This window comes from Balaenoptera borealis, assembly GCF_965194805.1.
Source record: "Balaenoptera borealis genome assembly, chromosome: 10".
NCBI classification, from domain to species: domain Eukaryota; kingdom Metazoa; phylum Chordata; class Mammalia; order Artiodactyla; family Balaenopteridae; genus Balaenoptera; species Balaenoptera borealis.
The window spans coordinates 3,010,937-3,026,936 of NC_138874.1; the positions used below are offsets into that span (position 1 = coordinate 3,010,937).

General features: G+C 43.1%; 1 pseudogene across 1 annotated transcript; it reads left to right on the forward strand.

The window, feature by feature from the left end:
• Positions 1 to 2,031: 2,031 nt before the first annotated feature.
• On the forward strand, positions 2,032 to 16,000 carry LOC309635773 (annotated as a pseudogene). Its single transcript has 3 exons — positions 2,032 to 2,241; positions 11,841 to 11,901; positions 15,089 to 16,000. The product of its transcript is annotated as an uncharacterized misc_RNA (transcript).

The window sequence follows — 16,000 nt, forward strand, 5'->3', positions numbered from 1 at the left end:
CAGCAAATTATAGGGCTAACCCAGGACAGGCACACTAGTCAACTGACCCCGGGCCTGAGCCCTTCCCAGGAAAACTGGAAGAGGGACCCACTGGCACACACGGAGAATCCCCAAAGCCATACTTAGAAGAAAATACAAAGCCCTTATCTTCTTATCCCTCAGGGCCTGCAAGCCCTGCACACCCCGCCCAACTTCCCTTCTAACCTTCTCCCAAGCTCTATGGGCTTCCACCACCTGCTTTATTTTTACGGTATAGCCAGCAGTACTCTGGCATTAGACTGTGCATCCGTGTATCTGTTCATCGTCTGTCTTCCACTATACAATATAAGCTCCACGAAGGCTGCTTTTTCTTTCTTGCTCTCTCCTCAACACCGATCGCCTGATAACGTGTATTAGATTCCCATGACTGACCTAACAAATCGCCACAAACCTGGTGGCTTAAAACAAAGGAAAATTATTCTTTTACATTTCTGGAGGCGAGAAGTCTGAAATCAGTTTCACTGAGCCAGGATCAAGGTGTTAGCAAAGGCCACACTCCCTCCAGGGGCTGTAGGGGAGAATCGGTTCTTTGCTTCTTGCCGTTTCTGGTGGCTGCTGGCAATTCTTAGCTTGCAGCTGTATCACTCCAGTCTTCAAGGCCACCTTCAAATCTCTCTCTGCCTTTCTCATAAGGATACTTGCGATGGTGTTCACGGCCCACCCAGATAATCCAGGCTAGTCTCTTTGCAAATCAGGAAATTGAGTTTCCTGAAGATCAAGTGACTGCCCATGGTCAGACGGGTAGGAGTCTCGGAGACACAGGTTTGAATCCAGGCAGTCTGACTCCAGGGCCCCTCCACTACCCTGTACAGGAGTCTGATGGGCACTTGCGCCTTTATGGTTCTTGCTTTATAGATGAGCCCAACTATCTATCCTTTACTAAGTCCATTTCTAGACACCACAGGGATACAAGGAGGTCAAGGATCGCGCCTTATCCCGCAGGATGTAGCCATTTATGTGGAAAGAAAAGGCATAAAGTTGGATAGTGGTTACCCTTGTGTGGTAAAGTGACTAAAAGAGCATGAAGGGGCTTCTGGGAGCCTGTAATGTCATTTCTTGACCTAGTGCTGGTTACAGTAGCGTGTGAAACAATTTGGAAAAATTCATCACTATACACTTGTGATTTATGCGCTTTTCTTTGTGTATATTTTGAAAAAGGCATAAAATTAAGGCATAAAGTCAGGATTCTGGGAAATGCAGGGGCTTCGAGAGAGGCCATAAGGCAGTCTCTCCCACAGCACTGGATGTCTAGGCCATTCCCTAGCTTTCTGACTAACTGCCTGACTAATAAAGGGCTGTGAAGTAGGAGGTGAGGGAGTGGAATTTTCCAGGGACTTTCCTATCAAAATTCCCAAGGTCAGCCCACCTCAGACTCAAGTTTGGCTGTAAAGCAGAGTTAAACAGACATTTTAAGTAACATTTAAAATGTTGCCAATAAGGATTAACTCCCCCCCCAAAGAAATCTACTGTCACATAAATTTGGAAAATCCTAGGCTAAACAAATTTTGATCCCTTTCTTTGCTGCAGGACTTGTCAGAGCCTTTAATATATTAACATGACCTCTAAGTCTCCAAAAGGGAGATATATGTTGCATTTTTTTCCCCAAACTTATTTTACTATGGAATACTTTGTTTTCTGAACATTTTCAGGATTAATGTTCTAAGGAACAAATCTTGGGAAGTGCTATTGTAGAATCCTAATTTATAGATCCAATTCACCCAAAAATAATGGAGACCGAAAGTCATCTTTCAAAGCATTCCTTGAGGCCTTTCTAGGTTACTCACACTGTCCCTCAACAAGCCATAAGAGCTGGTTCAAATGACTAAATAAAATATCCCATAACCTAAATGTCTGGATAAATGATGGGGCCGGGGTGGGGCACAGAGGACAACTGGGGAGCAGGGGAAGGTTAGGGTGCAAGTAGAAAAAATTACAATGACTTGAGTTCCAGATTATCCTGAAAAGTCGTTAAGAGTGGTCTGGTTGAACAAAATGATTATTTACTATGAGGATGCAGGGCTTTCTCCCACAGCCAAAGAGTGGACTCTGGGACTCAAGGACAAGTTGGAAGCGGACGCCTGGATGCCACCAGGCTCCCTCTCTGTCCTAAGTGCCCCCTTCACCCTTCGGTCTCTCAGTAGACCTATGTTTTTGCTTCTTGGCTGGCAAGATGGAAAATACAGTTACCAGCAGTTCCAGAGTGTATGTGTCACTTTCCAGTCACGAGGACTGAGACGCAACTGACTTAATCCCAAATTCCTGAAAAAGGGATATTGGTCAGGCGGCTAGCCACTGGTGAGGACACTGGGTGGGTCACAGCGCGTGCCAGTCGCACCATGACCGTGTTGGGGGCGGGGTGCAGTATGGATGCCCACATCCAGGTGGCGAGCTGGGCAGATCACCCAAAAGATGGCTGTTCCATCTTCTGGAACAAGGATCCATCCTGTGTACAGCTGCTTTGTAAAAGCACTTTCTCACCTTCTATGTACATAAAGAAATACGATTTTTTTTTTTGATGACTCGGGAACTTTCAGTTCTTCAGAATCATGATCCAGAACAGTGGCTCTCCTCCCCTGACCTGTAGATGTGTCCTGTGGAAGGGACGCTGCAGACCGCGCTAGCCATTTCTGAAAATCATTTCACCCAAGTGACATGAGAGGAGCTTGCATTTTTTAAAGAATGATTTGTTTCTTTCCCCTAAAATTTGAGTCCATGGAGGGAAATTTGGTTAATTAACAATATTTGTTTTGGGAAACTGGTTGTTTAAAGCTTCACTGGGCAAGATTTCAGTTGTTTTCTGCTATTACAGCCTCCATATTTAATGCCGTCGTTTTGAAAATGGATTGACTTCAGAAGTGTTTTTCTCTTGCTTTGGAGATTTTGCACATTGGCCCAAATGGGTTTTTATTTTCCATTTTAATTTATACAGTATAAATATGATGTTGGACTTCTTTGGAGTTAACAGTTTCACTGTGCAGATGTTTCTTGAAAGCCTTTTCAATTCATAGTGTTGGTTAAAAAACAGAATTTTTTTTTTTTTATTAGCCTGGCTGCCTGCCAGGGGTAGGTGGGGAAACTGTTCCATTTTGCATAAAACTGTAAGATTTTCTTTCCTTGTTCTTTCCCCACCCCCAGCCAGCTACATGATTATTAGGATTAAAGATGCCATAGTGACATCTTGTGGTCAGCTGCCAGAGACACAGCAAACAGTAGTCATGGTGGGATGACAGAAGTGATCTGTTCATTCTCCCACAAGTATTTCTTGATTTACTTTATTTGCTTTTTATTTACCAGTTGGCTCAAATCACTCTAGATTTCCAGGTTGTTTTGCTTTATGGAAAATATTGAACTTTACCCCCATAGGAAGGATAAACATGCTGTGTTCTGGAAGGGGAAAGAAGGACATAACTCTTACTTTTGGCTTTTTGTTGGACCCCCTCATGAAAACAATGTTGCACAAGTTACTCAGTAATAACTCTGAAAAATACCCAAATCTTTTCCCTAAAAGGGGACAGGAAAGAGTGATTCTAAATAAGCTCTCATTCTTTATTCTAATTCTCAGCTTTCAGAAACTAACAGGCAGTTTGTTTACTTCACTTGTTTAGTATTTAGATGAAAAGGTATAAATAATAACCCTCCAATCTTTATTTCCTCTCCCTAACTAGTGTCAATGGAGATAAAAATCTACTTGCATAATTCTTGACTTTTAAAAGAAAAATGTAGCAAATATTATGCAGAAATAAAAAAAAATATGCTTACCTGAAATTTTATAAAACGTAGAAGCTATGATGTAATGATAAAAGAGCAAAACACCAAGTTATATATCAGTTGAGGTCCTATATACATATCAGTGTGAAGATCAACACGGGTGTAGAAGTCTACACAAGTGTGGATGTAAATGTCAATATCAAGGTCCATGTGGAGGAGGGCATAGATGCAGAAACAAGCCCAGAAAAAAACATATATACTAACAAACATTTTCTGTTTCATAGCATTATAACTAATATTTACTTTCTTATGCTGTTCTCGATTACCTATTTTTTCTTGACTGAACATATATTAAAATCATAATCAGGAAAAATACTTGGCACTTTTTTTTTAAGGATGAATGTTCTGTTTGTTTATATGTAAAATATCTCCATTTCAGGATGACACAGAAACATGAAAAAAATTCCTGCAAAGTGAGACGCATAGCAATGCACTGAGATGAGGGAACCGGAGTGAATCATAGACCAAGATCAAAGTCACTCAGGGAGAGCTAAAATGCTTGGCATTCCAGAAACCTAAAGGTCTGTCCTGTCTCTTAGGTGCCTTCCCTGTGGAGCTGAGGATATGGGGTCTCTCTGGTGTATGGGGCCACTCTCTGCAGGAGAGGTTTGCCAAGGCCTCCAGAGAAACTGTGAAATAGTTCAAGTTTGTCTTTGGTGCAAAATGTGCATCTCTTTTTTCAGTACCTAATGTATACCAGGTGCTTTGCTAGAATCTTGACATATATTAGTACTAAGATTGACAATTCTCCAAGGTATCTATAAAAGTGAGAAAAGTGAGAGTTGGAGAAATTAAGTGCCCCGAATCACACAGCTGGTCGCACTGGGATTTGAACTCAGTCTCAATGGGCTCTAAAGCCCCTGCTCCTTACACTACACCTGCCTCTCACCGCCCTTTTCAGCAGATGAAATACTTTACACACACCTTTAGTGTCTCAGATCTCCAGAATCATAAAAGCAAATTCCTTTAGAAGCCATTGAAATATATCCTGAGAAGAGCCCCTGGCAGGTGCCCCTTAAATTCCACTGTTATGGTGAACACCTTTATCCACATGCTCCTCATGTTTCCATAGGAGAAGAGGTTTTCTTCTCCACTCCCCCCAAAAAAGAGTGGTAAATCCTTCTGGTGGCCTCTCTTCCCCATCACTCACTCGACCCCCTAGGGAGAGTAGTGTGATATCTCAGTGGTGATACTTGTGAGAGTCTAACATCCTTTGGATCACATGAACCAAGGGGCAGGACCCCTGACTGTAAAGGTAACACATACAGCCATCAGTCCCCTCTTCGTTAACCAATGTGTTATACAAAGCCAATAAAATATTAACTTTTCACATTAAATAAGTTAATTCTAAAGTTTAGTTGGAAAAATAAACAGGCAGAAGTAGTCGAGAAAATTCTGAAAAAGAATAATTACCAGATTTTTTCCAAACCAGAAATCAAAGCATATTATAAAGCTATAGTCGTTAAAAATGTATAGTGCTGATACATGAATAGACCAAGAGATCAATGAAAGAGAATAAAAAGTCCATAAATACACCTAAAAGCACGTGGAAATTTAGTATGTGATAAATTTAATATAGCTTAAAGAACAGTATCTCAAATCCATGGAGAAAAGATACGTCATTCAATTAAAGGCTTTAGGACAACTGGATGGCCATCTAAAATAAAGTTGGATCCCATACCTCACAGCTTCACCAGGAAAAATTCCGAGTGGTACAAAAACTTAAATGTAAAAAAGGATAGCATATGACAAGTGACATAAGAAACCATGGGAGAATTATTTAATAATCTCAGAGTGCAGAATATCTTTGCATTTATGACACACACGAAACACAGAAGTCACAACATTCTGCAGAAAAAATCAAAGACAAATGACAAAACTGGAAGGAAAAAATATTTGTAATAGACACCATGCTAATTTTTCTAAATATATAAAGAATTCCTAAAAATCAACAAGGAACAAACCAATGGCCCAATTAAAAACTAGGTAAATGATTTGCAGCAACATGGATGGACCTAGGGATTATCATACTAAGTGATGCAAGTCAGAAAAAGGAAGACAAATATATCACTTATATGTGAAATCTAAAAAAAATGATACAGATGAACTGATTTACAAAACAGAAATCGATTCACAGACATAGAAAACAAACTTAAAGTTACCAAAGGGGGGCTTCCCTGGTGGCGCAGTGGTTGAGAATCTGCCTGCCAATGCAGGGGACACGGGTTCGAGCCCTGGTCTGGGAAGATCCCACATGCCGCGGAGCAACTAGGCCCGTAAGCCACAACTACTGAGCCTGCGCGTCTGGAGCCTGTGCTCCGCAACAAGAGAGGCCGCGATAGTGAGAGGCCCGCACACCGCGATGAAGAGTGGCCCCCGCTTGCCACAACTAGAGAAAGCCCTCGCACAGAAACGAAGACCCAACACAGCCATAAATAAATAAATAAATAAAGTTAAAAAAAAAAAAAAGTTACCAAAGGGGAAAGTGGGGAGGGATAAATTAGGACTTTGGGATTAACAGATACACACTACTATATACAAAATAGATAAACAACAAGGACCTACTGTATATTCAATATCTTATAATAACCTATAATGGAAAAGAATCTGAAAAAGAATGTGTATATATATATATATATATATATTTATACATATATACACACACGTATGTATAACTGGATCAGTTTGCTGTACACCAGAAACTAACGCAACATTGTAAATCAACTATACGTCAATATAAGTAAATACATAAATAAATTTTAAAATAGGCAAATGATATGAACCAACTCTTCCCAGCACAGAAAAGACAGAAGGTTCTTAAAACATCTGAAAAGGGGTTCAACGTCACTCACAGTTGGAGACATGTACTTTACAACTATCAGGGAGGGTCGTTTTGCACCCGGCCCGTTGGCAGACATGAGACTTTGGTAGGAGACTGTGCTGGTGAGGTTGTGAGGAAAGAGGCCTGTTCCTACACTGCTGGCAGAAGTGGAAATTAGAACAGCCCCTGTGAAGGGCAGTCTGTGAATGCCCATATCCTTTGACACAGCCATTCCGCTCCCAGGAATTTATAGAACAAAAGATGCTCCCGTATGCAAAATGACTTAGGTACACAGTCATTCGTTGCAGCAATGTTTAAACAGCAAAAAGCTGAAAACATCAAACGAATATTGGTTAAGTAAGTTATAATACACCCACCTAAAAGGCTACCATGCAGCTATAAAAGAAGAAAAGGATGACATTCTTTATGGGTGGATATAGATCATCTCCATGAGATATTAAGGTAAAATTCAGGGCTTAAAAGTGCACAGACTGTGCTATCCTCTTGTGTTACAAATCAAAAAGGAATGCACTGAATATACATGTCTGCTGATGTTTACATAATCTCTCACGTGAAGAAGTGCTAACCGTGTTTAGTTAAATAGCCAGAAAGAATGACCTCTGAACGTCTCCACTCACTCAACACGGTGAGACCTTCGTGATGCTCAGGGCTATGCTCTCCGCCCGAAGGTCAGGGACGACTAATAGCAGAGGCGTGAACAGTACCCTCAGGGAGGCCCGAACACTGCCTACCGTGTCCTCCCCAGAATGGGGGGGATCTTTTCAAACCATGTGGACACTTTTTTCGTAATTAATTGATACAAATCTGACATTCTCGTCAACAACATATTTCCATTCGTTTTAAGATAAAAATAATGATTTATTTTTCCCCAAGGAAGATGCACCATATGGGGCTGAGGTCTCAGAATACTCACAGATACATGGTGGCCTTCACCCAGTTTTGGCAGCAAGAGAGAATCGCTTGGGATCCATGCTCAGATCTTTACCCAACTTTTTATGCTTCATCTTTCCTCCTGAATTCCAAATAATAACAAAAATAACTGAGATTTGTTGCACGCCAGGCATTTTGATTCAATGCTCACGGCAGTCCTAGGATGTGAAGATTATTATTATCCTCATTTTAAAAACACGGAAGCTGGACTTCCCTGGTAGAGCAGTGGTTAAGAATCTGCCTGCCAATGCAGGGGACACGGGTTCGAGCCCTGGTCCGAGAAGATCCCACATGCTGCAGAGCAACTAAGCCCATGCGCCACAACTACTGAGCCTGCGCTCTAGAGCCCACAAACCACAACTACTGACCCCGCATGCCACAACTACTGAAGCCCGTGCACCTAGAGCCTGTGCTCCGCAACAAGAGAAGCCACCACAATGAGAAGCCCGTTGCACCGCAACGAAGAGTAGCCCCCACTCGCCACAACTAGAGAAAGCCCACATGCAGCAGCGGAGACCCAACGCAGGCAAAAATAAAAAATTAAAATTAAAAAGTAAATAATTAAATAAAAAATAAAAACGCGGGAGCTGAGGCTCAGAGGGTTAAATGCTTGCCCAGCATCACACAAGCTAAAAAGCAGAAAGGCTGAAGTTCCACCACAGATGGACTGGACGCGAAAGTTATTTCTCTTTATCTGTATCAAGCAACTTTCAATTCTCTCTGCACTGTTCTTTTTTTTTTTTTTAATTTATTTTTGCTTGTGTTGGGTCTTCGTTGCGGTGCGCAGGCTTCTCAATGTGGTGGCTTCTCTTGTTGCGGAGCATGGGCTCTAGGCGCACGGGCTTCAGTAGTTGTGGCACGTGGGCTCAGTAGTTGTGGCTTGCAGGCTCTAGAGTGCAGGCTCAGTAGTTGTGGTGCACGGGCTTAGCTGCTCCGCGGCATGTGGGATCTTCCCGGACCAGGGCTCGAACCCGTGTCCCCTGCATTGGCAGGCAGATTCTCAACCACTGCGCCACCAGGGAAGCCCTCTGCACTGTTCTTTAATGTCTTCTTTATTTGGTTCTCTTTCTAGTGCTCCTCCTTGACATATTAAACCTAATACATTCCTCTGGCTTCAATGTCTACAAATTCTAGTGGTTCTCAATCCGAGCTGCACATTGGACTCTCTTGGAGAGATTTTAAAACATACCCACCAGAACTCACCCCCAGATACTTTGTTTTCATTGGTCTGGGATGGGATCTAGGAATCAGTGTTTCCAACCCCTTCCTCCACTCCATGTGTGTTTTATTCAACTTTGCACCCCCGGTGCCTTGTAGACACTCACTAAATATTTGTTAAATGAATGAATGAATGGATGATGAATGAATGAAAGAAGGAAGGAAGGAACGAACGAATGAACGAACGAACTTCAGGGTAAGGTAGGAGCCAAAATTGTTTTTGACAATAAAGCAAGAGCAGTTTTGAAAGCCCTAGGCTAGGTCATAAATGCAGAGTCATTTTGATCTCCTTCTGGGACGCTGGAGAAGAAGGAAGCTGCATCCCTGTAACTCGCTCCATTTCCACACAATGGAAAACTATAAATAGCAGCCCTGAATCACATGAGGGTTATGTAATATAAGGTTCACAGAACAGGCTGCCTTTATCACTCAGGCTTAAGTTGCACTGAAATGGAAACTCAGCTGATGCCCTATGTATTAGTTTCTCCAAAAGATGAAAAGTCTCTGGCATTTGCCCAGACCATCTATTTCCACTGCCCAGGTTTGAGGCCGGTTGCCAGGGCCTTTCTTGATAAAGAATTCCTGCTGTCTTTCCAGATAACAAGTAGGCAATTTCAGCAGAAGAATTATTTTTATTTGCAAAGATAAGACCAGAATTTCCCCTGATCAAGTGAAAAGGCCGTATATATCAGCTTTCCAGACACTTGGGAACACTAGATCATAGCCTCCAATGAGAAGGTAGATATGCCACACTCGTGTGTACAGTTCCGGAGAGGTCACCCCTGCTTGTTCCCGTAGAGATTTGCTGATCATCTGAAATCCTTTGGTGAGACACTCAAATCCACTGTGTGCCATTTAGAACGGGTTTGTCATCCTCTATAAAATGATAAGGTACCTGGCCTGCCTAGGAAAGGGATCCCTGAGCTACCTCTGAATACACAATTGATTCTCACTGGTTGATAAAGGGGGACTTTGGAATAAATGTTTCCATGAGCCAAAGGGTAAGGATGTGGTGGCAGAGATGGGTACCCACATTCTCCTTTCCTTCTTCAACGCCCAACTAGCCCTCATTTCCCATCCTGGCTTGCAGTTAGGCATGGCCATGTGACCGTGTCTTAGCTGATGGAATGTGACAAGTGAGGTGTGCCGTGTCCACACCTGGCCAGGCACATTGCTCCATGTTTTTATCTACCTTCTGGATGGCTGGTACGGAGATGCCTGCTAGGGCAATTCTGGAAGTCATGGGATGAAGATGCTAGAGCATCGCCCGTCTGGGTCCCTGAATGGCTGCCTATAGGAGAGTCATCCTGTCATCCTTTTCATTACCCAGTGCTCTCATCAGAGCAAGAAATACACTTCTTGGGAATTCCCTGGTGGTCCAGTGGTTAGGACTTGATGCCTCCACTGCAGGGGGCACAAGTTCAATCCCTGGTTGGGGAACTAAGATCCCACAAGCCACGCAGCGTAGCCAAAAAAAATAAAATAAACTTCTCTTGTGTTTGTGCCATTTTACACTATAGGCAGTGAGCCTTCCCTATCTAATTATAGATGTCATGAATATGTCATTACGCTTTAGCATCAAGGACAGGAATCCCTCATTTGCTTTGGAAGAAAAGATCCCACAAAATGGCTTGCTCAAAACGATTTTGCCAGACTGCCTTTGCCCCCAGGTGGCCCTGGGAGTTGATAAGCTCAGAATTCTTGTCTGAAACCAGGTGGGGGTGTTTGCAGGGATCATCTGGCTTACCTCTAACGTGGATGAGCAATTTTTCCAAATTTCATCTCAAAACACAGACACTCCATGCAAGGACTTTAGCAAAGGCCTGAACTGGAAGAAAGGGATACTTCAAGTAAAATTCACATTACACAACAGATGGGTCTCTGGAACAGTTGATCAAAATTGAAATTTTTATCAAACTGATCATATGTCAAGAAAATAAAAAAGAATCTTTTAAGACCTTTTTGCAATTCAAATAATCACAATCCACATTCCCCACCTAAGTGCTTTTTGAAATATCATAGACTAGTAATTCTTTTAGTGAAACACAGCCTATATTTTTCAGAAGCTGTAATGATTTCCACGATATCACTGAAGCGAGAGCGGAGGTGGAGTGGAGGAAGAAGAAAATAGAACACTTAGATGAAAGTGAAAAATAATCCTCAGCCCAGAAATCCACTATGGTACAGCAGAAAGGATTTCTGGGCAAGAAAGTAGGCAACGAGTGTTCGATGCCCAGACACTGGGTAAATGAGTAGAACTCATTGGTGAAGTTGGTAGAATGCTCTAGAATTCCATTCCAGAGATAGAATGATAATGATAGATGATGCTTGCTTGGCATCTATTGCCAAATGTAAATGTCTGGCAATAGAAGAGAGGGGAACTCGGACCCCAACCGATTCCCTTCCAACTCCAGATGAGGGGCAAGGAGTGAAGGCGGTTGATAAAGCACGGTGCTTCCTTGGGAAAATAGGTGAAAAGTCACTCTGCAGAAGAGCTCCAACATCGAATAAACATAAAACAAATTCTCCAAGTATGAGGGGAAAAAGTATGCTCTTAAAATTCAGGATCCTGGCAGGAAGGAAGGGATTACTGAGCTAAGAAGAAATCTATCCTTCCTCTGTCTGTGTAAAAGAGAAGATTTGGCACAGACTGTAGGACCTCACTCAAACTTTACTGCTCTAGAAACTTTGTATAAGTCTCTCCTCAGCCATCAGGCCAAATCTGAACCCAGTGACTTTGGAAAGCTTCCCAAATGAGCCTTTCAGCAGAGTTTTATATACTGTTGAGAAAGGAGAGGCAGTGTAGCTGTGGCTGTAGAGCAGGGAAACCCAAATTCTTGATTGCCCGCCCCATCGATAAAACACTATTGAGCACATGACACATGTGTAGTTATGGATTCAGAAAGTATATATGTGCACTACTGCATGTAACACTAACATATTATACATCATGGAAAACACATTCCCAATAAAAGAAATGTTACAAGGATACATCAAAATATTTTCTTTTTGCACCCTATGTGGGTTGTCTTGTACACGTTAGACTCCACCACCTTCAATCTTGGCCCTGGAACAGAGCCCTTATCTTCACAGGAGTGACTACGGTATGAAAAAGAGATGAAAAACAACTCTTGGCCTGTGCTCTAGCTAAGCGATACTTTTACAGAGCTGTACTCCAGTTGTGTAGATCATGTGTTATCTAATAATGCTGCACTCAAGTCTGTTGCCCAAGTAACCAAGAGTCATGTGGAAATGGAACTCCTTAAGGGGCTAACTCATGTTTCATTTCTAGGGCTAGCAGGGTGCCCTAGGCCACCGAGGACATGCTGGGTCCTCAGTGATGCTTGTTGAATTCAAACATGATCGAGTAAATGACTGAACAGTCGAACGAATGCATGACAAACATTTTTAAGCTACAGGAGAAACACAACATTTAAGGCGTAATTCTCACTTGTCAATGAAAATTCTCCATTGCTGGAGGAATGCACATCTTCTGCCTGGCCTACAGTCTGGAATTCCCAGGACCAGAAATCAGCTAAAGTTCTTTCCAATTTCTCATCAGGAGCTTTTCTTCAAAGGCCTTTGAGGTCTAAGTGGGTACCACAGAGGCCAGAAGAAGACCAAGTAAGGCAACAGTGAGGAGTGATGGAAACTGGCTAAATGAAGGATGACGCAGAGGGCCTGATGAGGGTGATCATATTTGCCTCTGTTAGGCCAAGTGTTTTCTTCTCTGCGTGTCTAATGGTTTTGTGACTCATCTCATCAACTACATTGTAAACCTAAACAGGTCTGGGAACATAGGTGTTTCTTCTTTCTTCTGTCCCCACCATGGTCTGGTGGAATGAGAACTAGACTTGGAATCCAAACCTACAAGTCTTCTACCCAACTAGCTAGATGGCCTTAGACAAGACTCTTAACCTCTGTGATCCTCAGTTTCTTTATCCAGCCAATAAGAATAGTATTACCTCACTCAACGGGCTGTTCAAAAGAGGAAAGAAGACTTTTGCAAACTGTGGTACTGTATACAAATGTAAGGAATTACTACTATAATTAGAGAATAAATACATGTTGAAACGCCTTGAACTGAATAGAGAGGTGATGCAATTCTTTACACTAGGCAAAAAATCAATGTGCCTCTATTTAAGACTCCTTTTAAAAATAACACATATGGAGAATATATATATATACACATAGAAAAAAATTTAAATATACATATATATAGAGAGAGAGAGAGCAAGCTAATGCATACATCAACACATCACATTATTGTTACCAATGAATTGGAAATATCGAATGCTTGTGATTTTATGGTAAATAAACAAGCATCGATTAATGTTTTTCCATTTTACAGTTCAAAATATATGTTAATTGGGGCTTCCCTGGTGGTGCAGTGGTTGAGAGTCTGCCTGCCAACGCAGGGGACGCGGGTTCGAGCCCTGGTCTGGGAAGATCCCATATGCCGCGGAGCAACTAGGCCCGTGAACCACAACTACTGAGCCTGCGCGTCTGGAGCCTGTGCTCCGCAACAAGAGAGGCCGCGATGGTGAGAGGCCCGCGCACCGCGATGAAGAGTGGCCCCCACTTGCCGCAATTAGAGAAAGGCCTCGCACAGAAATGAAGACCCAACACAGCCATAAATAAATAAATAAATAAATAAAGTTTTAAAAAATATATATATATATGTTAATTGTATATGTGTTTTATTGGGACATGCAATATACCCATTATAAAATATTGTATCCTAAACACCATAATGGTTATCACTGGAATATTTCTGCTAGTAGAATTACTCTTAAATTTTTTCTTCTTTGTGCTTTTCTCTATTTTCCAAATTTTCTTTAATAAACACATCACACAACTTTTTTTCTGATTCTGAAGTATTTAAAAAGAAAAAAAATCACCCTTTTATACCTGACTTACATCTGTCTTGGACTGGTGGGTGACCACAGACTTTTGTAAGACAATTTACAAACCATAAGGAGGGAATTCCCTGGCAGTCCAGTGGTTATGACACCACGCTTCCACTGCAGGGGGCCCGGGTTCAATCCCTGGTCAGGGAACTAAGATCCCGCAAGCCGTGCAGATCAGCCCCCCCAAAAAAAAAGATAAGGAAAAAATTATCAAAGCGACACAGTTCATTCCTAGGAAAGATCTAATTAAATAAAACCTGATTTTAAAATTCTTCATCAAATATTTCCTAGATCTGTGGTTTAAAAAAAATCTGTCTGTATGTGCTATTTCGGGGTAAAAACAGAGAGGTATAACAATATACATTCATATTTACTTGCATAAAGAAAATATCAGGGGGGGAATGAGAGGTGGGAACCCAGAAGATGAGAACAAGAAAGAAGCAGGACTTTGTGTACTTTTCGTTACACTGTTTGAATTTTTAAAATATCATGTGCAAGTAACAACTAGCCTAAAATGCACATGTTATAAGAGCTCCTGACCTTTGTTCGGGGCAGTCAGGCCTCACGGTGGGCCTGTGCTACAGGCTGCCGTCACCAGTGGAGAGACGGATGTGCGGGCCTGAGCTGCGTGCAGGCGCCAGGCTGGTCCTGGGCCCCCTCTCCTCGGCCTGCTGTGTAGTGGTGCTTAAGATTTATCTGCTTCCTGTGGCAGCGCGAGGCCCCAGCTGCACGCTGCCTACGTTCTCTGCTCCAACCCAGCATGGCTCTTGGTTGCCAGTTGGTCACATTGAACATAGCTGGCTATGTCTCAGGGACTCACCCTGTTCAATACACTTTCCAAGCCAGGCTCAGTACAAATTAAAAAAAAAAACACAAACAAAAACACGTTCCCATTATAGGCTTGCGTTCAGCTGAGCGTGAGATACAGTTGGGCTAGAAAAGCCTGGGAGGTGCCCCCAGTGCGGCCAGGCCCCCTCCATGCTCCCAGGTAGGAAGGATCTGCAGCAAATAGAGCCTTAGACTTCCTCTCGGGAGTCCGTTTACTCTAACGGGAAATGCTGACATAGGGTTCCGGACTAGCCAGCTGCAAGCTGCCTTCTACACATGCTCTGTCGAGGGGATGTGGGTTGCAGAATTTTGTCAATACAGGTAGGCTGGTCACATCTGGTGGCCCTCATCTGATCAGCAATGTTCCGTGAAACTCAGGGAAACATTAAAACTTTGTGAAAACTACATTAAAATTAGAAACGTCTGTCCATGAGAACATACTATTGAAAAAAAATGGCAAGACAGGACAAGGAATGGGAGAAGGTATTTACCACACGTATAACCAACAAAGAATTAGTATGTAGAACATAAGTAACTCCTATAAATCAGTAAGAACCAAACAATCAAAAAACAGGCAAACAAGCAGTACGCTCCGTGGTCCCATGGATCTCTCTTGCTGCAACGGCATTTGGAGGCCACAGACCCAGGGACGCCCCTCGCCCCAGCCTCCGACCACCCTCCAACGTTTTTCCCAGTCGCAACCCTCAGAATCAGCAGTTCAGGATCCTCGGCCTCGGGACCAGCCAACACCCTTTTCTGAGCTTAACTCCTTATTACCAACCAACCGTGAGCTCCCAAATTGGTCAGAATGATTCCACCGAGGTGGAGGCCATTGTCCACCGCCTGGTCAACCTGCATCTGCGGACCTCCTACACTTACCTCTCTCAGAGCTTCTATTTCCACCGCAAGGATGTGGCTCTGGAGGGCATGGGCCACTTTTTCCGCAAATCGGCCAACGAGAAGCGGGAAGGCTCCCAGTGTCTCTTGAAAATGCAAAACCAGCGCAGTGGCTGTGCCCTCTTCCGGACGCGCAGAAGGCGCCCCAAGATGAGTGGGGTAAAACCCAGGACGCTATGGAAGCCGCCATGCTCGTGGAGAAGAACCTGAGCCAGGCCATTTTGGACCTGCATGCCCCGGCTTGTGCCGACGCAGACTGTCACCTGTGTGACTTCCAGGAGAGCCCGCGTCCTAGACGAGCAGGTGAAACTCATCAAGAACGTGGGCGACCACCTGACCAACCATCGCAGGCTGGGCTGGGCGATTATCTCTTCGGAAGGCTCACCCTCAAGTACCAGTAGGAGCCGACCAAAGCCCAGCGACCTCTGAGGAGCCCTCCGGCGTTAGGGCTTCTGCCTGAAGCCCTTCTCTGCAGCCAGTAGGCAGCTTTTTAACCACCCTGGAGCCCTCTCCCAAGCCTTGGACCAAGTGGAAACAATAAAGCTTTTTTGCAGGAAAAAAAAAAAAA